Source organism: Callithrix jacchus, chromosome 1 (genome assembly GCF_049354715.1).
Source record: "Callithrix jacchus isolate 240 chromosome 1, calJac240_pri, whole genome shotgun sequence".
Classification (NCBI taxonomy): domain Eukaryota; kingdom Metazoa; phylum Chordata; class Mammalia; order Primates; family Cebidae; genus Callithrix; species Callithrix jacchus.
The window spans coordinates 67,348,161-67,375,079 of NC_133502.1; the positions used below are offsets into that span (position 1 = coordinate 67,348,161).

Consider the following 26,919-nt stretch of genomic DNA (forward strand, 5'->3'; position numbering starts at 1 on the left):
CAACAACATGTTTGGAACTGGAGGTTGGAATTTCCTTATGTTAAGTGAAATAAGCCAGGCACAGAAAGACAAACATCACATGTTCTCACTTTTTGTGGGAGGTAAGAAGTAAAACAATTGAACTTATGGCAATATAAAGTAGAAGGATGGTTACCAGAGGCTGGGAAGAGTAGTTGCAGTTGGAGGGTTGGGGAGTGTGGCTGAGAAGTGGGGAAGGTTAATGGCACAAAAAGTAGAAAGAATGAATAAGAACTAGTATTTGCTAGCACAGCAGGGTGACTATAGTAAAAAATAATTTAACTATATATTTTAGAATAACTTAGAGTATTAATTGGCTTTGTAACATGAAGGATAAATGCTGGAGGTAATGGATACCTATTTATTGTGATGTGATTATTATGCATTGCACACCTGTATCAAAATAGCTTATGTATATAAGATATATACATAAGTATATACACCATAAATATATACACCTATTATATACCCACACAAATTAAAAATAAAAATTCAAAAATATGCAATACTAATGCTGTATAACATGAATGAACCTTGAAGACATTATGCTAAGTGAAAAAGTCTGTCACAAAGGATCACATATTATATAATTTCATTTATATGAAATGTCCAGAATAGTCAAATCTATAGAGTAAAAACATTGATTAATGGTTGCCTAGGACAAGGGGGGAATGGGAAGATTATGGGGGAGGATGATGACTAAAGGATATGGAATTACTTTTTAGGATAATAAAAATGTTCTAAAATTGATGGTGGTGATCATTAAATTGTACTCTTTAAATGAATAAATTGTATGATATGTGATTATATCTCAAATATATTTTAAAACTGTTTTTTAATAAATAAAGATAAACATTTAGAGAATTTTTTAAAAAGCAATTATTTGTCCAAAAAATCATACAGGTTTATTATTCACTTCCCCCATCATTCTCACACCCACAAGAAAAGAACTAGCACTTGTTGAGCACCTCATTGGTGCCAGGCAATTCTGGTTCCAACTCTGCCAAGGTCATACAACCAATAAAAGGGGAGACCAGGTCCCTCGAGGAAGGACCCTGCTACATTGCCAAAAACGTATACTGTTTATCTTTCTCCCAGCCAGCCCCAAAGGGACCTGCAGCCTTTTATAAGAGGAATTGTGCAATGGGGAAAATGGAACAATCAGATTTTTCAAGGATGACTGGACATTGGCTTTGAACTGATACTAATTTCAGGAGACCCAAAATATTACTGTGGACTGCCGGTCAGAGTAGGGGATTATGGCTGTTAGGTGAGGGGATAATTAATCTTATGTCCTAACTTGACTAGGCTGCAGGGTTCTCAGACGTTATTCCTGCATGTGTCTATGAGATTGTTCCTGGATGAGATTAGCATTTGAACTGGTGAACTCAATAAAGTAGATGGCCCTCTCCAATGCAGGGGGGCATTATCCAATTTGTTGAGAGTCTGAATAAAGCAAAAGGTGGAGGAAGGAGGAATTTGCCCCTTTTTTTCTGCCTCACTATTTAAGCTGGGACATCTCATATCTTCTGCCCTTGAACTGAGATTTACACCATTGGCACCTCTGCTTCTCAGGCCTTCAGACGTGGACTGAATCACAACACCAGCTTTCCAGAGTCTCCAGCTTATAGATGACAGATTGTGGGAATTCTCAGCCTCCATTATTGTGTGAGCCAATGCCTCATAATAAATTCCTCATTTCTCTCTCTCTCTCTCTCTATTTTCTCAGCAAATCCCTGACTAATATAGGTGATCAATGGAGTTTAGCTAGGTCCACCTCATAGTAGACCCAGCAGGTCCCTGAAGCCATCCTGTGGTTATTTGCCTACTTCTAGAATGCATGACTGGAACAGACTTACTCAGCAGCCTGCAGAATCCCCACGTTGGTGGAATTCTAGACTGAAATTCAAGTCTGTTCTTTCCACTGTGAGAGAGCAAAAGACCAAAGTACTAACATGGGTGCCAGCAGCCCTGGAATTCATTCCTACTTTTATGTCTGGGTATCTGGTTTCTCAGAGATGAACAGAAGCAGGAAATTAGAAGGAGACACAAATTATACAGAGACATACTGATGTCAGCACTGAGGGATAAACCCTGACAAGCCATAGTGAGACAGAACCCACAGAAGGCAGGCAGAAACTCAGGAGCAAAGCAGCCTGCTGAGGATGGGCAGAGACGCTACCCGCCTCCACTGCCCTCAAGAGCTCGCTTCAGAGCAGAGTGTCCCTTCTCAAACTTGAGCATGCATGAGAAGCACCTGCGGGGCTTGTTAAAGCACAGATTGCCGTGTTTCACCCCAGAGTTTCAGATGCAGCAGGTCTAGGGTAAAGTCTACATTTACATTTCTGAGAATTTGTGTTCTTTTTTTTTTTTTCTTAAAAAAATCATTTTATTGATCCTTTACCAAAAAAAAATTTATTCAAATTACACCCATTTGAAATGGTAAGATCACAGCTAGAGAACAGGTCACCCTGTAACAAATCTATTTACAAAATCCATCATAAAAATTTTTTTTGTTGTTTTTTACATTATATTACATATTTTCTTTTTTAAACTGGCATACAACACAAAGCTAAACTTATTAGTAGTTTCCTACTCCCAGTTTTGGGAGAAATACTTCCTTTTTACAAAATCACGTACCCCTTAGGAAAAGAAATTCCCACACCCTGACAACTGCCACCCGACTTACTCTGCAAGCCGTCTTCCTTCAAATCCCTTCTTCTCATACACATGAGTTGTCATGCACACACTGAATTCCTGTTTTTTTTTTTTCTGAAAGCTTAAGCTGTAAATACTGCAATTTTATTTACAGATCTACATGTACAACAAAAATGAAAACAAGAACCACAACAAAGAACAAAAAAACAACAACAAAACAACACTCTTTAAAAAATTACAAACCAGCTAGAAAGTATTCTGGCATTGCTATTTCTGTACGAAACTGCTAAATAATGAACACGTGAGTAGACTACAACCAACTTAAATAAAACAATTGCTATGCACAACTCTGTACATATAAACACATACCTAACACTGTTTGATAGCTCATTGTTGCCTTTCACACATTTTATTTTCTAAGGCTCACACAGTCATAATTCGCACACTTGTAACTTTTAGCCATTTCGTGTGTGAGCTTTTAATAGCAGCAACTCAATGGTACCAGGAAACCTGCATACTCAGTACTTAAAGTAACATAAATACTATAGTACTAACCCACATTGTGTGCCGGATACTAAGTCAAAAACAAAATGACTTAACAAAAACAGAATACAGTATGGACATCTAATTAATGTACACCAGTTAAGCCCAGTAACTGGAAAAAAAATCTATGCATGAAGGAACTTTTAAGACTTATTAGTATTCCTTTCATTTTTAAAACAATAAATACGGCATGACATTATGAAAAATTTCAACAAAACACACAACAATCTAGCCAGGTGAGCTCAGTCTTTAGACTTTGGAAAAAATCAGCTTTGTGCAGCTGGCAAAGAGAATTACACAAAGCTGGAAGCAGAGGCAGCTAACCAGATGAGATAAATATGGAAAATGGGGAAAAACTTGGCTTTTCCCATACAGGAAAAAACCCCACAGTGCATTTCCAGTAGGCACTTAACACAAAGCTCCCTCTCCCTCCGCCACCCCAACGCTTCATCTCGGGCCACACATTCTTTGGTACCAAGTGTGTGTGAGGGGAGGAGGCCAGGGATGGAGGCTGAAGAAGAAAAAAGGAAGATCGTCTGAATTTGTGTTCTAACAAGTCCCTGGGTTGGGGGTTTGCTGATGCTGCTGGTCCAGGGGCCACACTTTGAGACTCCCTGGCATATACTGGTATTCCCAATAATGGTTCTGAATCTTTTAAACAAGATTAGATTAAAAGTTGTATTTGAAACAACTGTATTGGTATAAAAATTGACATAATATAGGCTAGATTCATTATTAGGTATTCATTAATGTTATGTTTTTTCTTCTGATTTTGAAAGTAATTAAAACACTTTCATGGGTCCCCAAAAGTCTCTCGGGCTCTAGGCACAGTGCCTGCTCCACCTAATAGAAAATTCGGCCCTGAGAACCTGAGGAAGGAAGAAGGGACGGATCAGCGAAGCACTCTGCTACCCTCTGCAGGTCCTGGTAGAAAAGCATCAAAAGCAAAGAAATAATAAAACCCTACTGGGCAAAGTCATCCTTACATTGATTGGCTGATATTTGTTAGGCAATTGTTAGGTGCAACTTGCAAAAACATCTTGTCAAATTTCTGCAGCTTTCACGTCCACAGACCTCCAGTGGCCCAGAGTTTAGGTTTCATGTCTAAGTTCAACCAAGCCATTCAGGGCAGCCCAGGGATGTGTACCCACTCAGCCTGGCTCTCCCCTGCCTGTCAAAGAGGTGAGGCCACAGTGTGTAGGGTGAGTGGGACCTCTGCTCCTGTCACTGTCCGAGTATTCCCTTCTACACCCATACTCTGCCTCGCATGGAAAATAAACATCAGTGACTAATAAATTTGAAGTCAAAATCTAATGTATTTCTACAATTCCAAAAATATGCTTTCCTTTGCCTCTATAAAGATCAGAGTTTTTGTGACATTTTTTCCCCTTCTATTTTAGTTCTTTCTAGCTGTGTATTCTGTTTTGTTTATTACAAAAATATCATAAACTGGGTTGTTTATAAACAACAGAAATTTATTTCTCATGGTTCTGGAGCTGGGAAATCTAAGATCAAGGTGCCAGCTGCTGTAGTGTCTGCTGAGAGACTGTTTCCTGGTTGATAGATGACCATGTTTCTCACTGTGTTCTCACTTGGAGGAAGGGGAAGGGAGCTCTCTGTGCCCTCTTTTATAAGGGCACTAATCCCATCTGTGAGGACTCCTCCCTCATTACCTAATCAACCCCAAGGTCCCTACCTCCAAATACCATCACCTCGAGGTTAGGATTTAAACATACGAATTTGGGGGGGACACATTTAGTCCATTGCACCTTCAGACTGAGAGATTCCTTAGTGACATCCCTGCATTTCTGTCCCATTAGTGTTGTGCTGCTGACCTTGGTGGCAAAGGCTAAGCCTCGACTCCCGTTGGTCCATTTTGCAAATGCTGTACTGTCGAGTATTGTATTTGCATGGGCAGGGTCCTTCTTCCCCTGAAAATTCAAATGAGGCCACAGACAGCTGGCAATTTCAACTCCACCTCATTTTCCTTGGCTCTTAACACTTTTCTGTGCCTGAGAGGGACTCAGTGGGTGGGGGAAGGTGACAATTTGCATTTATATAGAATCCCAGCTTTAAGTTAATTAATCAAAACACTAAGCTACCCTGACAAATCCTTCAGGGAAAGCAGAAAGCTAAACCCTGCTGCACCTTGTTTGAAATAATGATTCAGGCTGCGGCAAAATCTCACAACAGGCCCCCTGAAGCTCACAACCTACCACCTGCGGAAAATCAGTAGGAGGACTTCGTTCATTTATTCCAACAAGATGATTTTCCTTTCCACTTTTCCTACTCCACCCACCTCTGTACCCACTCCCCAGGCCAAAACACTCCATGATTAAAGAGAGAAAATATGCTCAGGAAGAAGAGAGATGTTTCCTAAAGTAAATGAGAAAAGTAAAACAATCCATGCCCGAGGTGAGGCAGAGTGCCAGGCCTCAGGCAGAGGACACACACCAAGCTGCCGTGACACCAGCAATCACACCCTGTGGGTTCCTCACGACTCACTGTGGAAGGCTGTCAGGAAACCACCGAGGGAAGAACAGGCAGGCTGAGGCAGAAATTTGATAAAAGACAGAATTCAGCAAGAAATTAATATGCAATGAACATTGGGGTGGGCCCCAAACTGTCCATGGAGCAATTACCTTAGGGGAATAGGATGGAGAAGGAGGTGGATAGAGGTGCAGACATTCTTCACTTTATATTCTTCCAGAGGTTTGAAATACTGCTGGCCCTTGAATAACATGGCTGGAATTGCACTTTTATGCAGGTTTTTTCAATAAAGCTTAGACTGAGTGTGCTGCCTCTCCCGCCTCTCCTTCCACCTCCTTCACCTCCTCCACCTTTGCCACCTCTGAGACAGCAAGACCAATCCCTCCTTCTCCCCTTCTTCCTCCATTGCCTATTCAACATGAAGACAAGGATGAAGACTTTTAGGATGATCCAGCTTCACTTAATGAAGAGTGAATATACTTTTTCTTCCTCATGATTTTCTCTTTTCTAGCTTATAGTTTAGAATGCATATAACAGCCTATATATGCATTAATCAACTGTTTATGTTATTACTAAGGCTTCAGGTCAGCAGTAGCCTATTAGTAGTCAAGTTTTCAGGGAGTCAAAAATAATACATGAATTTTCAACTGCATGGGCCGGGAGGTCATGCCCTTAACTCCTGTGTTGTTCAAGGGTCAACTATACTGTTTTTGTTAAACAAGGATTATGGATTGCTTTTACCACCCCCACCAAAAAAAAAAAAAGCATTATAAAAAATAAATTATGGCCAGGCGCGATGACTCAGACCTGTAATCCCAGCACTTTGGGAGGCCGGGGTGGGTGGATCACAAGGTTAGGAGTTTGAGACCAGCCTGACCAACAAGGTGAAACCTCATCTCTACTAAAAATACAGGCACATGCCTGTAATCCCAGCTACTCAGGAGGCTGAGGCAGAAGAATTGCCTGAACCTGGAAGGCAGAGGTTGTAGTGAGCCAAGATCGTGCCACTGCACTCCAGCCTGGGCGACAGAGTGAGACTTCATCTCAAAAATAAATAAATAAATAAATAATTTTCAGCTACTGCATAAAAGAAATTAAATTGTAGCTACAGGAAAACCCCAGGGGTTGGGGGGTAGGAATTGTAAGAGCAGAGAAGCTAGAATGAAAGGATCCAAGTTCCTTATCGTGGCACTGTTTACAATAGCAAAGACTTGAAACCAACCCAAATGCCTATCAACTATAGACTAGATAAAGAAAATATGGCACATATACACCACGGAACACTATGCAGCCATAAAAAAGGATGAGTTCCCTTTGCAGGGAAATAGAAGAAGCTGGAAACCATCATTCTCAGCAAACTGACACAAGAACAGAAAACCAAACACCGCATGTTCTCACTCATAAGTAGGTGTTGAACAATGAGAACACATGGGCACAGGGAGGGGAATATCACACACTGGGGCCTGTTGGGGGTGGTGGGGGGGCTAAAAGAGGGATAGCAGGGGGTGGGGGGATTGGGGACGGATAACAGGAGAAATACCTAATGTAGATGACGGGTTGATGGATGCAGCAAACCACCATGGCACGTATATTCCTATGTAACAAACCTACACAATCTGCACATGTACCCCAGAACTTAAAGTATAATAAAAATAAAAATTGATTTGCATCCCCACACTGTTCCTATAAATAGGATCCCTGATATTAGACTTTTATTTAGGGATTGCTTAAGACATTTTTCAGACCCTAAATTCAGCAACCAGTTTGAAAGACCCCACAAAGAAACGGGATGAGCATGCAAGCACAGCTGCTTCATCTCCCTGTCCCATGACTTCACCCTGTACTCTTCAACCAATCAACACTCTGTTGTCTGTAATTGCCTTTCCTGAAATTGCCTAATAATTTGTTCTTTGGAATTTTATTTCCTGTAATTGCCTGGAATTGTTTTGCCTTACATTGTGTATCCCAGATTTGCCTAGCCTGGAATTGCCTGCTGTTGACTTTGACCCCCTCCAAAACCCTTAAAAACTCTAACCCCCAATTCCTCAGGGAGATGAATGTGAGGTTCCCTCCCATCTCCTCTTTCAGTGAGGCTACGATTAAAAATCTTTCTCTGCTGCAACCCGGTGTCTCAGTGTTATGACTTGCTGTGTGCATTGGACAATGAGCCTATTACAGTAATGCGAGTTTAAAGCTCCTTGGGAAAGTGCCCCTCCATACTTACCCATCTGCCCAAGTTGACATAGGTGTTGGCAGACCAGATGGGGTGAAGGGGTAAGGGTTACATAGAGAGAACTGGAAAGCAGGGGGCTTTCCAACTAGAGGGATAGAAGGAAAGCATCACTAGTGGTCTAGTGACACAAAGAGGCCAGGCTGCCCAGCTGGGTGGGGTCTACAGAAGGTGGCTGGTGTAACAGAAGAGGCACCAACAAAAAGTCAGGTTCTATGCCCCTGCCCCTCCTGACTGATACTACTCCTCAGCAAGTAAGAGAGGCTGAGGGACAGAGTGGGGAGATGTGGATTGGGCCTGATGATGGGCACTTCAAATGTCGGAGTGGGTAGTTCAGACTTGATCCTGCCAGGGGCATCTTCTCTCTTGCGTCTGAGCAATACAACTGCCCAATGGGTTCATCTTGCTCACTGCCCAGATAGAGCTGATTTATCAAGACAGGGGAATTGCAATAGAGAAAGAGGAGACCAGAAGACCAGAGTCAGCCTCCCTGAAAATCCAACTATGGTTTTTTAACAATAGTTTGGTGGGCAGGGGATAGGGAAGGGGTGCTGCTGATTTGTTGGGGATGTAATCATAGGGTCATGGAAAATAGTCCTCATGCACTGAGTCAACTTCTGGGTAGGGGCCATGGGTCCGGAGGAAGTCCTCTGGTTGCCAGAAATGCAAAAATCTGAAAAGACCTCAAAAGGCCAATTTTAGGTTTTACAATAATGATGTTACTTACAGGAGTCATGGAGGAAGTAACCTCCAGAACGAACAACGGCTGGTAATCATTTAACTATGTCTGCATCTTAGCAGAATTTAGGCCCCTCTAATAATCCTAACCTTCCTAATCTTGCTGCCTTTCATTAGTTTCACAAAGGTGGTTTAGTTTTGTGAAGGGCTATTACCATTTGCCTTAAGGTTAAACCAGAAACTAAGTTTCTTCCAAAGTTAGCTTGGCCTATGCTCCATAATGATCAAGGTTAATTTGGAGGTTAAAAGCAAGATGGAATTGATTAGATCAGATCTCTTTCACTGTCATAATTTTCTCACTGCTATAATTTTTGCAAAGATGGTTTCAGCAATCCAGAGTGATTTGCATAACAGATACCCTGTTCTTTTTTTTATTTTTTTTTGAGATGGAGTTTCACTCTTCTTGGCCAGGCTGGAGTGCAACGGCACAATCTTGGCTCATTGCAACCTCTGGCTCCCAGGTTGAAGGGATTCTCCTGCCTCAGCTTCCCGAGGAGCTGGGATTACAGGTGCCCGCCACCATGTCCAGCTAATTTTTTGTATTTTTAGTAGAGATGGGGTCTCAACATGTTGGCCAGGCTGATCTCAAACTTCTGACCTCAGGAGATCCATCTGCCTTGGCCTCCCGAAGTGCTGGGATTATAGACATAAGCCACACCCAGCCATTAAAAAAATTTTTTTTAAGACATCATCTTGTTCTGTCGCTCAGGGCAAGTGACGTGGCACAATCATGGCTCACTGCAGCCTCAGCCTTCTGGGCTCAAGTAATCCTCCCAGTTTAGCCTCCCAAGTAGCTGGGACTATAGGCACATACCACCACACCTGGCTACTTTTTCACTTTTTATTTTTTTAGGGATGGGAGTCTCACTATGTTGTCCAGGCTGGTCTTGAACTTCTGGACTCAAGAGATCCTCCCACCTCAATCTCTCAAAGTGGAGGGATTACAGGTGTGAGCCTCTGTGCCTGGCCTCAGATTAGCAGCCTACCTTTAAGTGTTTCTAAAATGTTCCTCCTGCTTAGCCTGCTTCCAGGACTTACAGGTAACTCTGTCTCTTCCATCCTTTAGGTTAGTGCTCAAAATATCTACCAATTTTCACTTCCTAGTTGGTTTCCTGTGATTGTTTCTAAACTCTGTGGCCAAGTTATTAGCCTCTCATTTCACTTAAAAAGTCAAAACATGCTTATCTGCCTCACCCCAAATATGCGAATTATACAAATAGTCCCCTGTGATTAAAACTTCCTGTCGTGTCTCCCTTGCAGCTAATCAGGAAAGCGTCAACCTTTGACAATCACATCCTGGAGTCTCTGTTTCCTCTGTATCATTCACTCCCTATTGCTTCCCTGAGCATAGCCTCAGCTCATGTTAGACCAAATAACCCAGAGCCCATCAGCAGGCTGCAACTCAGACCACTATAAACAGAGGCTGGATGTTGGGTCAATTCCAAGGAGGGTCTGCAGCCTTTCTGTGGGTGCAAGCACTTGGGAGGGAAACTTGGTTGTGGCAGCAGTCAAGATGGGATCCAGAAGTGAACACTGAAACCTTCGATTGTTGCTGCTGTGCTCCCCTTTACCCGTCCCCCCCAGATGACTATGTTAATTTTCAAAAGTAAAATAAGGGGTTTCTTCCAAAAGTTTAACCCAAAATTTAAGTATGATCTTCAACTCATAAAAGCATTACTTAGTAACTAGAAGAGCAGGTACAAGGTGATTGTTCTGTTACTAGACTCAGAACTCATGGGATTCCGTAACCCACGTAACCAAAGATTTGAGAACTGCTGTTCTTCCTGCATGTTCCATGGTTGAAATAAAGGGATTTTTGTTTTCTTATTTAAGAAAGTGAGACAAGCGGTGACTGAGATGGAAATAAAAAGGTGAAAGCTGAAAGGCAATTGTTATAAGAATCAAACAAACAAAAAAAAGAGATAATAGACCTCAGTCATCATTGAAAAGTGTACTTTGTATGTATAACTGATAAATTCACTTTTGGTAGAGAAAGTGTGTTCTTTTTAGGTGAATAAGGTAGTTTCAGGTTGTGTAGCAGTATTTCCTGAGATGAGGAATAAAAAGATGAAACAGACATTTCAGTGAGGTATGAAAATTAGGACATTTGAATCCCTATATCGAGTTGCCAGGTGAAATATATGGAATACGACACCCAGTCATATTTCAATTTCAGATAAATAATGAATAATTTTTAAACCCAAATATGTTCCAAGTGTTATTTATTAAAGATTATTCATTATTTATATGAAATTCAAATTTAACTGAGCATCTTATATTTTTATTTGCTAAGTCTGATAACCCCACTAATGCAGAAAAAAATAGAAAACAAAAACTCTCTTGGAGTTTGGCATGAGAATGGCATTTAGAACACAAGAGAAAGGTCAGTGAGAGGTCATCCAGTGAACACCACAAAGGGTTTTTTATAGAGGATGTTGAAAAAAAAACATGCAGTAAAGAGCCAGCTTCTTGGTTCTGTGAAAGGCTGGCTTTGTTTCTTAGCAGGATGGAGGCTGCCCTCGCTAACCCCAATTTACAGCCTGATTGGAAAACTCTCTCAGAGTAGAACTGGTCTCCATGAGAACATGCTGGCTGCCAAATACCCAGAGGTTTTTCAAGTGCCAGGTGTGCAGAGCCCAGAGTAGGCGCTCAGCGGAAAAGGGCAGGTTGGGTGAGAGGCAATGGAGGAATTCTCTAAACTTTAACATCTAAAGAATGAGCAACTATTTCATAAAATGAATTAGCAATCCAAAGTGTTCCTATCTGGACTCATTGGCCCATGTTCAATTTTTAAGTTTCAAAATGAACAGATTGGCCAGGAACAGTGGCTCATGCCTATAATCCCAGCACTCTGGGAGTCCAAGGTGGGCAGATCATTTGAGGCCAGGAGTTTGAGACCAGTCTGGCCATCAGAGTGAAGCCCCATCCCTACTAAAAATTATAAAAAATTAGCTGGGCATGGTGGCACACACATGTAATCCCAGCTACTTGGAAGACTGAGGCACAAGAATTGCTTGAACCCAGGAGATGGAGGTTGCAGTGAGCCAAGATCGCACCACTGCACTCCAGCCTATACGACAAAGCAGAGACTTGGTCTCAGAAAAAATAGAAATAAAAATTTATCCTGTGTGGTGGTGAGCGCTTATAGCCCCAGCTTTTCAGGAAGCCGCATTGGGAGAGGTGCTTCAGCCAAGGAGGTCGAGGCTGCAGTGAACTGAGACTGCACCACTGTACGCCAGCGGGCAGCAGAGCAAGACCCTCTCTCTAGAAAAAAGGAAAAAAAGGAACAGATCTTCAGCCAAAATCACTCAGCCTGTTAACAGCAGAACCAGGGACAAGAAGTTCCCAGGCAAGAAACCAGCATGTTGTGCCATCCACCTTAGCGCACATTTCCATTCAAGAATTTGCCTTCCCACCTCATAGCTAAGACTTTCATCTTTATAGCACGGAATGAAACCACACTTTTCCAGAGGCATAATTCTTTATGCATTAAGTAATAAAACAATTTACACAGTCTCTGTTTTCTTAATTCTTTGGTCCAGCTCAGTTGGTTGCTTTGGAAAACCATCACAGTACAGAATCCTCCCAACTACCCTCCGCTTTATTCGCAGATTTATGACTACCCAAATGAACTTGCTCCCTGCCAATTTAGATATGCTTTAGGTAGATATGCTTTTGTCCTACTAGGTTGATGAAAAAGTAATTGCAGTTTTTTCCATTACGCAATTTTTTCCACTAAAAGTAATGGAAAAATCCGCAATTCTTCTGCACCAAAATACTTCTTGTTTATCCTGTCCCCATTAAGTGATGGTACACAACCCACTATTTAAATCTAAGCTACACATTTAGTTGGGAGTTGTATACTTTTGGAGTTAGGATAAAGTTTAATTTCTGGTTATTTTAGTATGTGTCTGTGTCTTTGATGAAGTTTGGAAAGAATCCCAAAGACCTGTGGGCACTTGTCATGTTTTTAAAGCTACAGGAATCAACAAAGGAATCTGGATCTTGAGCACACTCTCTCCTATGAAGGCGGGAAAATGCATAAACTCAGGCTGGGCTTCCTGTTTTCTCTTGGATGCCCAGTACAACAGAGTCATCACTGAACTCGGGTCTACTGACCTTGAAGCACCAGGCAGCACCTTTGAAATGCTATCCAAAGGTATGCCATTGTGATACTGTAAACGGTATATTTGGTCTTTCTACCCATTTCCTGACATAGACCTCCAAAAATTCTTGTAATCTTCAGTGATATATGTCTTTCTATGTGCCAGCGAGGTGACTGATGGTCAGCAGCCCCTAGATAGCTTCAGGGTGGGGGCTGGTCACCAGAAAGACCAAGGCAGGACTAGAATGGGGACTTTCAGCCCCAACCCCCTCCTCCAGGGAGGGGAGAGCGGCTGAGGTTTAAGTTGATCACCAGTAGCCAGTGGTTTTATCAGTCATGCCCACATAATAAAGCCTCTGTGAAAACTCAAAAGGACAGTGTTGTGAGAGCTTCCAGATAGCTAAAGTCAAGGAGGTTCCTGAAGGGTGGTGTTCCTGGAGAGGTCATGGAAGCTTCGCACCTCTTCCCCCATACCTTGCCCTATGCATCTCTTTATCAGTACCTTTGTAATGTTCTTCAGCATAAACAGGTAAACGTGTCTCTCTGAGCCGCTCTAGCAAATTGACTGAACCCAAGGAGAGGGTTGTGAGAACTCCAGTTTGTAGCCAGTAGGTCAGAAACACTGGCAAAATAATCTGGAGCTTGTGATTGGCATCAGAAGTTAGGGGTGGGGACAAACTTGGGGACCAACTCCTCAGTCTGTGGGATCTGACATTATCTCCAGGTAGATGGGTTGGAATGAAACTGGACCAGAGGATACTCAGCTGATGTCCCCTCCAGAACTGAGTGATTGCTTGCTGGTGGGGAGTCATCACCACAAATGTGATCACAGAAGTCTTCTGTGTTTGATTCTTGTGGCATGAGAGCAGAGGACAAACAGTTTGAGTTTTTCCACACTTGGTCATCATCCGTGACAAATTCGCTCATCACAATCACAATTCCCTCTCCTTCACGGATGCCTTTTGCTGCAGCTCCAGAAGCTACCAGATTTTAGAACCCAACCTCTTATTCTTTAGACATGTGATGAGAAGAGGTACCTGCTTTGATCCAAGGAAACAGAACGGCAATTCTGAGTACCTGCCCTGTACCAGATACTAAGCCAGACAGCTGAGAAGGATGAAGATGGAATTGCCTCTCTCTCTCCAAAGGGCCATGAGACCTACAGTTAAACAATTATAACACAAGGCAAAACATAAGACATGCCCGTAAAAAGTACAGAATGTTGGCTAAGTGTAATGGCTCTCACCTGTAATCCCAGCACTTTGGGAGGCTGAGGTGGGTGGATTGCTTGACAACAGGAGCATAAGACAAGCTTGGCCAACATGGTGAAACCCCGTCTTTACTAAAAATACAAAAAATTAGCCAGTGGTGGTGGCATATGCCTATAATACCAGTTACTTGGGAGGCTGTGGCAGGAGAATCACTTGAACCCAGGAGGCAGAAGTTGCAATGAGCCAAGATCAAGCCACTGCACTCAAGCCTGGGCAACAGAGGTGGACTTGATTTAAAAAAAAAAAACTACAGAATGTTAGAGGAGTAAAGAAGAAGGAGTAGGGGAGAGGAGGACTCAAGATGGCGCTGTGAGAACAACCCAGGATTGGAGATCTTCTCGTTGAATCCGCAAACGGTGAGTCAGAGCGGCATTTCCAGACTGATCTTTGTTGCCCACAGAACGGGGAAACTCCCAAGTATAAAAAAGACACGGGACGCCAGGCAGTAGGTCTGCCTGGCGAAGCCGGCAGCCCGGGCGGCGGCGGCTGGCCCTACCCAGCAATCCCCACAGGGCGCACTTGTCCGGGTGCCCTGTTGAACCGGCAACCTGAGACTTGAGAGGGCTGGACTTGAGACTGAACGAGACTTGGACAGTAGGCCAGCCCAGGGGATTGCAGGGATTGGGATACCCAGTGGGACGAACAAAACCGCGATTTCAAACTATCCCGAGCAGACGGTCCGAGATGCTCTGTGGGGGAGGGGCGTCCACCACTACCAAGGCAACCCGCCCCAACTGAGATACACGCCCACTGCTGACGCAGCCAGCCGTTGCCGAGGCAACCCGTCCCTACTGAGATACACGCCCACTGCTGAGGCAGCCTGCCGTTGCTGAGGCAACACGCTACAACGAAGAGACTCCGCCGCAGGGCGTGGAGGAGACCACAGCAGAGCCGGCAGGAACAGCGCGAATCACACAACAGCGGGGCGGAGCCTCGACAGCCAAACAGTGGCTAGTCTGCCTTCTAGCTGGGCAGGACACCTGATCGGACATCCAAAAATAAAGCCCAAACCCCTCAACACAGAGCATTTGAGAAAAAAAAAAAAAGGGTTTTTTAATGAGCTCTGTTGCAGCAGAATAAAACGTAGCAGCCTAACAGCCCTGAATGAACAACAGAGTGCACAGCTCAGCAATTAAACCCCTATAAAGTACAAACTGTCTCCTCAAGCAGCTCCCTGACCCCTCTATATCCAAAAGACTGACATTGGGCAGGCATCATCCTGGGACAAAGAGAGCAGAAAAAGAAACTGGTAGCATCCCTTGCTGTGCCACAGCTACTAGAGGTGCACTCCAGACAAGCAGGGTCTGGAGCGGACCTCAGCAGTCGTACAGCGAAGGGGCTAGACTGGTAGAAGGAAAACCAAGCAACAGAAATACTTCATCATCAACATTCTGGGTGTCCACTCAGAGACCCAAACGAAAAGTCAGCAACTACGCAGACGACCAGCGGACAAATCCACAAAGATGGGAAGAAACCAGCGCAAAAAGATGAGGAAAACACCCGAAACCAGAACACCTCGCCTCCTAGAAAGGACCAAAACTCCTCACCAGCAAGGGAGCAAAGCTGGACGGAGAATGACTGTGACGAAATGACAGAATTAGACTTCAGAAGATGGATAATGAGAAACTTTTGTGAGCTAAAAGATCATGTATTAAATCAATGCAAAGAAACTAAGAACCTTGAAAAAAGATTTGAAAAAAGATTCGAGGAAATGATAACAAGAATGGATACCTTAGAGAGGAATATGAATGAATTAAAGGAGCTGAAAAACACAATACGAGAACTTCGCGAAGCAAACACAAGTTTCAATAGCCGAATTGACCAAGCAGAAGAAAGAATATCTGAAGTCGAAGACCAACTCAATGAAATAAAACGAGAAACCAAGATCAGAGAAAAAAGCGCAAAAAGGAATGAACAAAGTCTCCAAGAAATGTGGGACTATGTGAAAAGACCTAACCTACGTTTGATAGGTGTACCAGAAGGGGACGAAGAGAATGAATCCAAGCTGGAAAATACTCTTCAGGACATCATCCAGGAAAATTTCCCCCACCTAGCAAGACAAGCCAACACTCAATTGCAGGAAATACAGAGAACACCACAAAGATATTCCGCAAGAAGAGCAACCCCAAGGTACATAATCGTCAGATTCAACAGGGTTGAAATAAAGGAGAGAATACTAAGGGCAGCCAGAGAGAAAGTTCGGGTCACCCACAAAGGGAAGCCCATCAGACTCACAGCAGATCTCTCGGCAGAAACACTACAAGCCAGAAGAGAGTGGGGGCCAATATTCAACATCCTTAAAGAAAAGAACTTTCAACCCAGAATTTCATATCCAGCCAAACTAAGCTTCAGAAGTGAAGGAAGAATAAAATCCTTTGCGAACAAGCAAGTACTCAGAGATTTTGTCACCACCAGGCCTGCTTTACAAGAGCTCCTAAAAGAGGCACTACACATAGAAAGGATCAATCAGTACCAGCCATTCCAAAATCACACTGAATGCTAAAGAGCTTCAACATAATGAAGAATCTACAACAACTAACAGGCAAAACAGCCACTTAGCATCAAAATGGCAGTATCAAATTCACACATAACAATATTAACCCTAAATGTAAATGGACTAAATGCACCAATCAAAAGACACAGACTGGCAAATTGCATAAAAAGCCAAAACCCATCAGTGTGCTGTATCCAGGAAACCCATCTCACATACAAGGATACACAAAGGCTCAAAATAAAGAGATGGAGGAAGATTTACCAAGCTAATGGAAAGCAAAAAAAAGCAGGAGTTGCAATTCTCATCTCTGATAAAATAGACTTTAAAGCAACAAAGATCAAAAGAGACAAAGAAGGCCATTACATAATGGTAAAAGGATCGATACAGCAAGAAGAGCTAACGATCCTAAACATATATGGACCCAACACAGGAGCACCCAGATACATAAGGCAAGTTCTTAATGACTTACAGAAGGACTTAGACTCCCACACAATAATAGTGGGAGACTTTAACACTCCACTGTCAATACTAGACAGATCAACCAGACAGAAAATCAACAAGGATACCCAGGGCTTGAACTCAGACCTGGAGCAAGCAAACCTGGTGGACATATACAGAACTCTCCACCCCAAATCCACAGAATACACATTCTTCTCAGCACCACATCACACCTACTCTAAAATTGACCACATAATTGGAAGTAAAGCACTGCTCAACAAATGCAAAACAACTGAAATCATAACAAACAGCCTCTCAGACCATAGTGCAATCAAGTTAGAACTCAGAATTCAGAAACCGACCCAGAACCACACAGCTTCATGGAAACTGAACAACTGGCTCTTGAATGTTGACTGGGTAAACAACGAAATGAAGGCAGAAATAAAGAAGTTCTTCGAAACCAATGAGAATGAAGACACAACGTGCCAGAACCTCTGGGACACATTTAAAGCAGTCTCTAGAGGAAAGTATATAGCAATAAGTGCCCATATGAGGAGAATGGAGAGATCCAAAATTGACACCCTATCGTCAAAATTGAAAGAGCTAGAGGAGCAAGATCAAAAAAACTCAAAACCCAGCAGAAGACAAGAAATTACTAAGATCAGAGCTGAGTTGAAGGAGATTGAGACACGAAAAACCCTTCAAAAAATCAATAAATCCAAGAGCTGGTTTTTTGAAAAGATCAACAAAATAGACAGACCACTAGCCAGATTGATTAAAAATAAAAGAGAGAACAACCAAATAGATGCAATAAAAAATGATAAAGGGGAAATCACCACAGATTCCACAGAAATTCAAACCATCATCAGAGAATACTTCAAACAACTATATGTGCATAAACTAGTAAACCTGGAAGAAATGGATAAATTCCTGGACTCCTGTGTCCTCCCAAGCCTAAACCAGGAGGAAGCTGAAACTATGAATAGACCAATAACAAGGTCTGAAGTCAAGGCAGCAATTAAGAGCCTACCTCACAAAAAAAGCCCAGGTCCAGACGGGTTCACAGCCGAATTCTACCAGACACACAAAGAGGAGCTGGTACCATTCCTTCTAAAACTATTTCAAACAATCCAAAAAGAGGGAATCCTTCCCAAATCATTTTATGAGACCAACATCATCCTGATACCAAAACCCGGCAGAGACCCAACGAGAAAAGAAAACTTCAGGCCAATAACCATGATGAACATAGATGCAAAAATCTTCAATAAAATATTGGCAAGCTGATTGCAACAGCAAATCAAAAAACTTATTCATCATGATCAAGTAGGATTCATCCCAGGGATGCAAGGCTGGTTCAACATACGCAAGTCTATCAACGTAATTCACCACATAAACAGAACCAAAACCAAAAACCACATGATTATCTCAATTGACGCAGAGAAGGCATTTGACAAAATTCAACAGCCCTTTATGCTAAAAACCCTCAATAAACTCGGTATCGATGGAACGTATCTCAAAGTAATAAAAGCTATTTATGACAAACCAACAGCCAATATCATACTGAATGGGCAAAAACTGGAAGCATTCCCTTTGAAATCTGGCACTAGACAAGGATGCCCTCTCTCACCAGTCCTATTCAATATAGTACTGGAAGTTCTAGCCAGAGCAATCAGGCAAGAAAAAGAAATAAAGGGTATTCAAATAGGAAAGGTGGAAGCCAAATTGTCTCTACTTGCAGACGACATGATAGTATACCTAGAAGACCCCATTGCCTCAGCCCAAAAACTCCTGAAACTGATAAACAACTTCAGCAAAGTCTCAGGAGATAAAATCAATGTGCAAAAATCACAAGCATTCGTCTACACCAATAACAGACTTAAAGAAAGCCAAATCAAGAGCGAACTGCCATTCGCAATTGCTACAAAAAGAATAAAATACCTTGGAATACAACTCACAAGGAACGTAAGGGACCTCTTCAAGGAGAACTACAAACCACTGCTCAACGAAATCAGAGAGGACACAAACAGATGGAGAAACATTCCATGTTCATGGTTAGGAAGAATTAATATCGTGAAAATGGCTATACTGCCCAAAGTAATTTACAGAATCAACGCTATCCCCATCAAGCTACCATTGACTTTCTTCACAGAACTGGAAAAAACCACCATGAACTTCATATGGAACCAAAAGAGAGCCCGCATAGCCAAGTCAATTCTAAGCAAAAAGAACACAGCGGGGGGCATCACACTACCGGATTTCAAACTATACTACAAGGCTACAGTAATCAAAACAGTATGGTACTGGTACCAAAACAGAGATATAGACCAATGGAACAAAACAGAGGCACCGGAGGCAACACAACATACATACAACTATACAATCTTTGATAAACCTGACAAAAACAAGCAATGGGGCAAGGATTCCCTGTTTAACAAATGGTGTTGGGAAAACTGGCTAGCCATGTGCAGAAAGCAGAAACTGGACCCCTTCCTGACACCTTACACTAAAATTAACTCCAGATGGATTAAAGACTTAAACATAAGACCTGGCACCATAAAAACCCTAGAAGGAAATCTAGGCAAAACTATCCAGGACATAGGAGTAGGCAAGGACTTCATGAACAAAACACCAAAAGCATTGGCAACAAAAGCCAAAATAGACAAATGGGACCTAATGAAACTCCACAGCTTCTGCACGGCAAAAGAAACAGTCACTAGAGTGGATCGGCAACCAACAGAATGGGAAAAAATTTTCGCAGTCTACCCATCTGACAAAGGGCTGATATCCAGAATTTACAAAGAACTCAAGCAGATTTACAGGAAAAAAACAAACAAGCCCATTCAAAAGTGGGCAAGGGATATGAACAGATACTTTACGAAAGAAGACATATATGAGGCCAACAATCATATGAAAAAATGCTCATCGTCACTGGTCATCAGAGAGATGCAAATCAAAACCACATTGAGATACCATCTCACGCCAGTTAGAATGGCGATCATTAAAAAATCTGGAGACAACAGATGCTGGAGAGGATGTGGAGAAAAAGGAACACTTTTACACTGTTGGTGGGAGTGTAAATTAGTTCAACCATTGTGGAAGACAGTGTGGCGATTCCTCAAGGCCTTAGAAATAGAAATTCCATTTGACCCAGCAATCCCATTACTGGGTATATATCCAAAAGACTATAAATCGTTCTACTATAAGGACACATGTACACGAATGTTCATTGCAGCACTGTTTACAATAGCAAAGACCTGGAATCAACCCAAATGCCCATTGATAATAGACTGGATTGGAAAAATGTGGCACATATACACCATGGAATATTATGTAGCAATCAGAAATGATGAGTTCGTGTCGTTTGTAGGGACATGGATGAATCTGGAGAACATCATCCTCAGCAAACTGACACAAGAACAGAAAATGAAACACCGCATATTCTCACTCATAGGTGGGTGATGAAAAATGAGAACACATGGACACAGAAAGGGGAGTACTAAGCACTGGGGTCTATTGGGGGGAAAAGGGGAGAGCCAGTGGGAGGGGGAGGTGGGGAGGGAGAGTCTGGGGAGAAATGCCAAATGTGGGTGAAGGGGAGAAGAAAAGCAAAGCACACTGCCATGTGTGTACCTACGCAACTGTCTTGCATGATCTGCTCATGTACCACAAAACCTATAATCCAATAAAAAATTTAAAAAAAAAAAAAAAAAAGAAGAAGAAGGAGTAATCAGGAAATTGTAGTATAGCTTTAAAAAGATTCCCATTTTGACAAAGGTAAAGGTCCAGGCAAGTCAGATATGGTGCAAGGGGGAAGCAGGTTCTATCAACAGCCTGAGGTCAGGTGGTGCAGGACCTGAAATATCCTGGTCTGACTTTCAAGGTGCTCCTCAGCAGACAGTGAATCATCTTAGCATCTCCATCTCACCCAGGACCCGGGTGTAACTATCTTCATCCACCCTAAGCACTTTTTCTAACCACACACCAGATAGGAAGCTTCTTGACCTGTATGAACAGAGAGCGCTGTAAACTGGCATTCAGCTTTTGCTAGACAGCTCCTGGGGACCAAAAGTCATCTTCCAGACCTTGGGAAGGAAGAGTTATTTTCCAGGAGGACTACCTTTTAAAAAGCATGACACAGGCATGTCACAGTCATGCCTTCTACGTGACTGCGAAGGAAAGCTGTGAAAGACAAAGCAAGAGTGGAAAGGTAAGAACTACCTGAACATGCATGACCTCTTGCACCCTGGTCTGTGGCCAGAGCCTGGCCCAGAGGAGTTGTGTTCCTCTTCCAGTGAATTAGGCCAGCTGTCCACTAACTTGAGGATGTCACGCCTTAGATCAGATATGTGTTTCACATCCTTAACCTCTGCATGTCCTCCTTAAAACTGATTGTCAGGAAAGTTCCTGGGGTAGCTCAGTGGGCTGCTCCCTTGCTGCTGCTTCTTTTTTTTTTTTTTCCGAGATGAAGTCTTGCTCTTGTTGCCCAGGCTGGAGTGCAATGGCATGATCTTGGCTCACTATAACCTCTGTCTCTGGGGTTCAAATGATTCTCCTGCCTCAGCCTCCCAAGTAGTTGGGATTAGAGGCACGGGCCACCATGCTCAGCTAACTTTTTATATTTTTAGTAGAGATGGGTTTTCACTATGTTGTCCAGGCTGGCCTCAAACTCCTGACCTCAGGCGATCCACCCACCTCAGCCTCCCAAAGTGCTGGGATCACAGGTGTGAGCCATGGCACCAGGCCTCCCCTGCCTCTTAACTTGTACCTTTCACAATCTCCCTTCTCTTTGTTTAAAAACGAAGACATACACCTTTTACCATCCTGAGATGTATTATAGTACCCTATCCTGGTGTATAAGAACTTGCATCAAACGATTGGACAGTAGCAAAATTCAGAGCAAAGACAGGAGAGTCCCATTAAAGTAAAGCTCCTTTTGCTTTCTCAGAAGGCACTGCTAAAGGGGTAATGCCTAGGTCGCCTGCACCAGCTCTGTCTAGTCACCTGCCTCAGTGTTAGAACTCAGTAGTGCAATAATGTCCTCCAAAGTACAGTTCTGTCCAATTTAAGTCAGTCGATGATATGGTTTGGTGTGTCTCCACCCAAATCTCATCTTGAACTGTAGCTCCCATAATTCCCACATATTGTGGGAGGGTGCCAGTGAGAGATAATTGAATTATGGGGGCTGGTTCCCACATAGTATTCTCATGATAATGAATAAGTCTTACAAGATCTGATAGTTTTATAGGGGATTTCTCCTTTCATTTGGCTCTCATTCTCTCTTCCCTGCCACCATGTAAGATGTCCCATTTCTCTTCCGTCACCTACTGCCATGATTATGAGACCTCCCCAGCTAAGTGGAACTGTGAGTCCATTAAACCTCCTAATCTGTACTAGTTATCTAGTCTCTGTTATGTCTTTATCAGCAGCGTGGTTAGTGCAGTCAAGTAAACTGCTTTTCTGTAAGAAAGCAATCCAAAGTTAGCCGATTGGTTTGACAACGAGGGCTGACTTTGCCCACTAGGTGATACAGACGGTGTTTTTCATAAACTAAACTGGATACACTCAAATCTGCAATTATTTAAAGCACAGAAAATTTGTGGGAAAGAACATCCTTTGCAACTATGCACCTAACGAGGCAAATTTAGACGTCAGCTAAAAAACATGCAAGGATGGCCAGGCGCGGTGGCTCACGCCTATAAACCCAGCATTTGGGAGGCCGAGGCGGGTGGATCACGAGGTCAAGAGATCGAGACCATCCTGGTCAACATGGTGAAACCCGTCTCTACTAAAAAAAATACAAAAATTAGCTGGGCATGGTGGCACATGCCTGTAGTCCCAGCTACTCGGGAGGCCGAGGCAGGAGAATTGCTTGAACCCAGGAGGCGGAGGTTGCAGTGAGCCGAGATCGTGCCGTTGCACTCCAGCCTGGGCAACAAGAGCGAAACTCCGTCTCAAAAAAAAAAAAAATGCAGGGAGGCATATTCACAATTATTCTAGTGAGAAAAAGTCTGAAGACCACTGAATCTTCCCACTTCTCTTCAAATTAACCAATGTTGGCAAGTTTGCTTAACTGCCCAGTGTTGCGATTCTAGTTTTTCTCTGCAGAGGGCAGTATTGGCAAAATGTTATTGGACTGCAAAAAAAAAAGTTTTTCGTTTTTTTTTTTTTAAACAAGCCCTTTTTAGGCTAATTTATCACTCTTTTCTTGTAGCAAATTCTTTAAATTCCTAATTTTTAATTTTTGTGGGTACATAGTAGGTGTATATATTTTTGGGTACATGAGATATTTGGGTACAGGCATGCAATGCAAAATAATCACATCATGGAAAATAGGGTGTCCATCCCCTCAAGCATTTATCCTTTGTGTTACAAACCTTCCAAGTATACTCTTTTATTTATTTTTAAATGTACAATTAAATTATTATTGACTATAGTCACCCTGTTGTGCTAGCAAATAGAAGAGCTAAGCTTCAGCATTTGTGGCCTCACGAGAGAGTTGCTGTTTGACCAGGACAGAAATACAGAAGACCTCTGTGTCAAGCACATGTTTCCAGGGCAAAAACAGCATTTTTTTTCCTTTAAAAAAAAAAATCTTTCTTTCCAGAGTCTAACACAGTGTCCAGCATCAACAAGTGAGGGCCCAACAAGTGGATGATGGATGAAAAGTAGGGCAATCTCCGACTCCAGGGAAGCTTTGCGTTAAACACACAAGACATGGCTCACCAGCATTCCTGAAACCCTAAAGCCTGCCTTGATCAGATTGCTCCAAGTTCAACAGTCCTTAGAAAGAGCGGCCACCACCTAGAGTTAAAAGGACTTCGGCACTGGCTGACGCAAAATAGCCTGACTCCAGCTACACCTGGTTATGGTGCTCTTTGGCTCCTGGAAATCTTCTGATAACCATTTCACTAAGAAAGTCACATGATTTTCTTATAGTTAGCAAATTATTGCCAGGCCTTAAATGAATGACCTAAGTTTTATTTTAAAGCACAGGTTAAGTACGGAGACAAATTACTCATAATTCCCGTTGAACTCAGCTGTATCAGGAATTGAAACTTTCTCTCAAAAATAAGAAAGGGAAGGGAGTTCAGGTTGAAAGATAAAGCATGAAATAGTGAGTTTTGACTCTGAGGCTCTCAATTCTTCTTTTCCAACCTTGTGTCTCCTCCCTGTGGTGTTCAGCTCCCACCCCCTGCTAAGTGTCTTCAAGTTCTTTCTGGCTGCAGAGATTGTCTTCAGGCAAGTTTTAACTTGTGGGTGTTAACTGCTTCCACCAGGGCATTTGAGTATTTGTTTAATTTGAACTATAATAAAGGGTTATGCTTCCTGTAAAGGGATCCCAGCATCAGGAACAAGTGTGGTGGGCAGCATTTCCAGAGAACAGGCTCTCTGGCTGCTGCTGAGGCTAGAGGCAGGCGGGGAAGGAGTACAGTGGCCTCCACTCAGTATCCTCCCATGGAGATACAAAGGTCTCACTGCTGATAAGATAGGATGGAACTAGAAGCCTGTGTTCTTAACCCACCGACTCTGCTAGTCTCACTCCCTGGACTGGCTCAATAAACGTTTGTTGAGTTAAAAACAAACAAACAAACAAAATCCCAGTTGAGAAAGAAACGTTATCTGAAGAATGTGAGCCATTTAAAATTATCAGGCCCAGAGAGGTACTGAAATGTGATAGCAATTATGTCTCACTCCCTTCTTGAGCTAAGCAATCACCTCTTGAAGCCACTTGCTATGTGGGCTCAAAACTGACTGACGCCAAGTAGCCATACATTAACCTAACAATGCCATATGCTAGACACCATAACTCTTAGTTCAACAAGGTAGAGCCAATCACCAATCAATATTACTTTTTTAAGCCAGTGAGAATTCTTGTCAAACAACTTTGTATCAGCCTATTCCTTGTTCCCTTTTGCCTTTAGAAACCTGCTTGTGGTCAGGTGTCAGGGCTCATACCTGTAATCCCAGTGCTTTGGGAGGCTGAGGCAGGAGGATCACTTGAGACTGGAAGTTTGAGACCAGCCTTGGAAATACACGGCAACCTTGTCTCTACGAAAAAATTAAAAATTAGCCAGGCATGGTGGCATGCACCTGTAATCCCAGCTACTTGGGAGGCCGAGTTGGGAAGATTGCTTGAGGCCGGCAGGCCAAGGCAGTAGTGAGCCATGATAATGCCATTGCACTTCAGCCTGGGTGATGGAGTGACACCCTGTCTCAAAAAACAAACCAATAAAAAATAACCTGCTTGTAACAAACTTATAAGGAAGCACTTCACGAGACAACTTGGAAGTATTTCCCATGCAGCTGTCCTCACTGTGGTTCAAGATAACTCTAAAATTGTACGTTGTGCCTCAGCTTCTTCCTTTAGGTCAACCCCCATGAAGAGCTTTGAAAAGAATAAAAGGATATTCCATCTTGTTGGAATGGTCTTGTAAGTAAAAATCACCAGTAAATACAATATTCATGGTCATAGCTAGTATACTGTTTCTGTTTGTGTCTTAGAAGGATGAAGGGAAGGAAGAAGGAAATGTGAGAGGAGAGGACATGATATCTCTGGCCTGTGTCCACCTCTCTTTTCCAAAAGGCAAATGGAGAACCTGCTCTCTAGAAGAAAAGTCAAATCAGTTCCACGGTTCTCTTCTCCCCCAAGAACAAATGGTTCCTTCCTTCAGAGGAAGATGTGTTATCCCCACCAGTTGTGGTAAGTGCCTGGATTCCAAAAGGGTTAAGAATTTGGAGATGTGACCTCCCTCATTCTGAAGAGCCTTGGCCCAGCAGGTGCATGAAGCAATTAATTGCTCCACAAGCCCTAAGAATTTATCACTGGCCAGAGTAACACTGAGGAGCTGTCTTCTTTTCCGCTTGAGTGTCTTCACTCTGGGCATTCTAAAAGGCTGGTTTCCTGGCCAGATGTTTCTCATCCACACCTGTGGATCTCAGGAAACCAAGGGTGACATCCGAAGGCATGACCTTGATTTCCTTTCCACCAATGCCCATGAGATGTGGAAATTGAACAAACATCCACACCAGGACCATCCACTAAAATAAACCTGTTGGGTCAGGGAAACTCCATCACATCATGGTGAGGTAAAGATGCTGCAGCTCCCCACCCCCGCCAAAATCATTCCATGGTAGAGGCATCATTTTACTCTGTCTCCCCCCTGCACTCAGTGAGCTCTGTGAAGGGAGTGGTCAGTGTAGCAAGCAGCTTGCTCTGCCCCAGAGAAGCGGGCCTAACGTTCAAGGACACATGAAGGTGGTTACTCTGCCTACCTTTTAAAACCCTTTCCTCCTGGGGACCTGGTTTACTCTGTACTCTTAAACAGACTATATCCATTTATTCACTCCTTCTATAAATACTTGAGAAAAAACTGCTATATGCCAAGCACTTTTCTGGGCAGAGGAAATGCAGTAACCTTTTCTTCCCATAGCTTCCAGCCTGGTGGGGAATAAAGGAATTAAATAAGCAGTTACAATAAAGGGTGCTCAGTGTCATAACAGCAGGGATATAAGTGCCACATATGCACCTAACATTATTCAGCCTGTTTCTGCCAGCTGTGGGATTCAATTTCATCCTACTTGTAAGCTAATTAGTTAGCCTGTTACTGTGTCATGAATGTTCAGATGACATGAGACTCCTGGGTCAGAGACAAGGGACTTTATTACTTACAGCCACCAAGCAACATAAGCATTATGTTTGAGCTGTTTTCCTTGCTTCCAAGTCCCAGAGGGCAGCATAGGGCTCAGATGAATACTGTCATGCAGGGGGTTGTATTATAGGAGAAGAACCTAGGCTTGGGGAATCCACCTCTTTTATAGCGGTGGTAAGGAAACCTGCTCTTTGTTGCAGGGAGATATCATCTCGTCCCTCGAGGTTATTCGCAACAAATGACCTGAGAAAGGGCCCAAGTGTTCAATTCCATCTTCTCTAAAA

The 26,919-nt window shown here is 42.8% G+C and overlaps 1 long non-coding RNA gene across 1 annotated transcript; it reads left to right on the forward strand.

Moving 5' to 3' along the window:
* The first annotated feature begins 22,286 nt into the window (after window positions 1-22,286).
* On the forward strand, window positions 22,287-26,461 carry LOC103791574 (uncharacterized). The gene is made up of 3 exons (XR_618005.4): window positions 22,287-22,347; window positions 25,341-25,416; window positions 25,570-26,461. It is a non-coding gene; the product is annotated as an uncharacterized LOC103791574 (long non-coding RNA).
* Window positions 26,462-26,919: the final 458 nt, after the last annotated feature.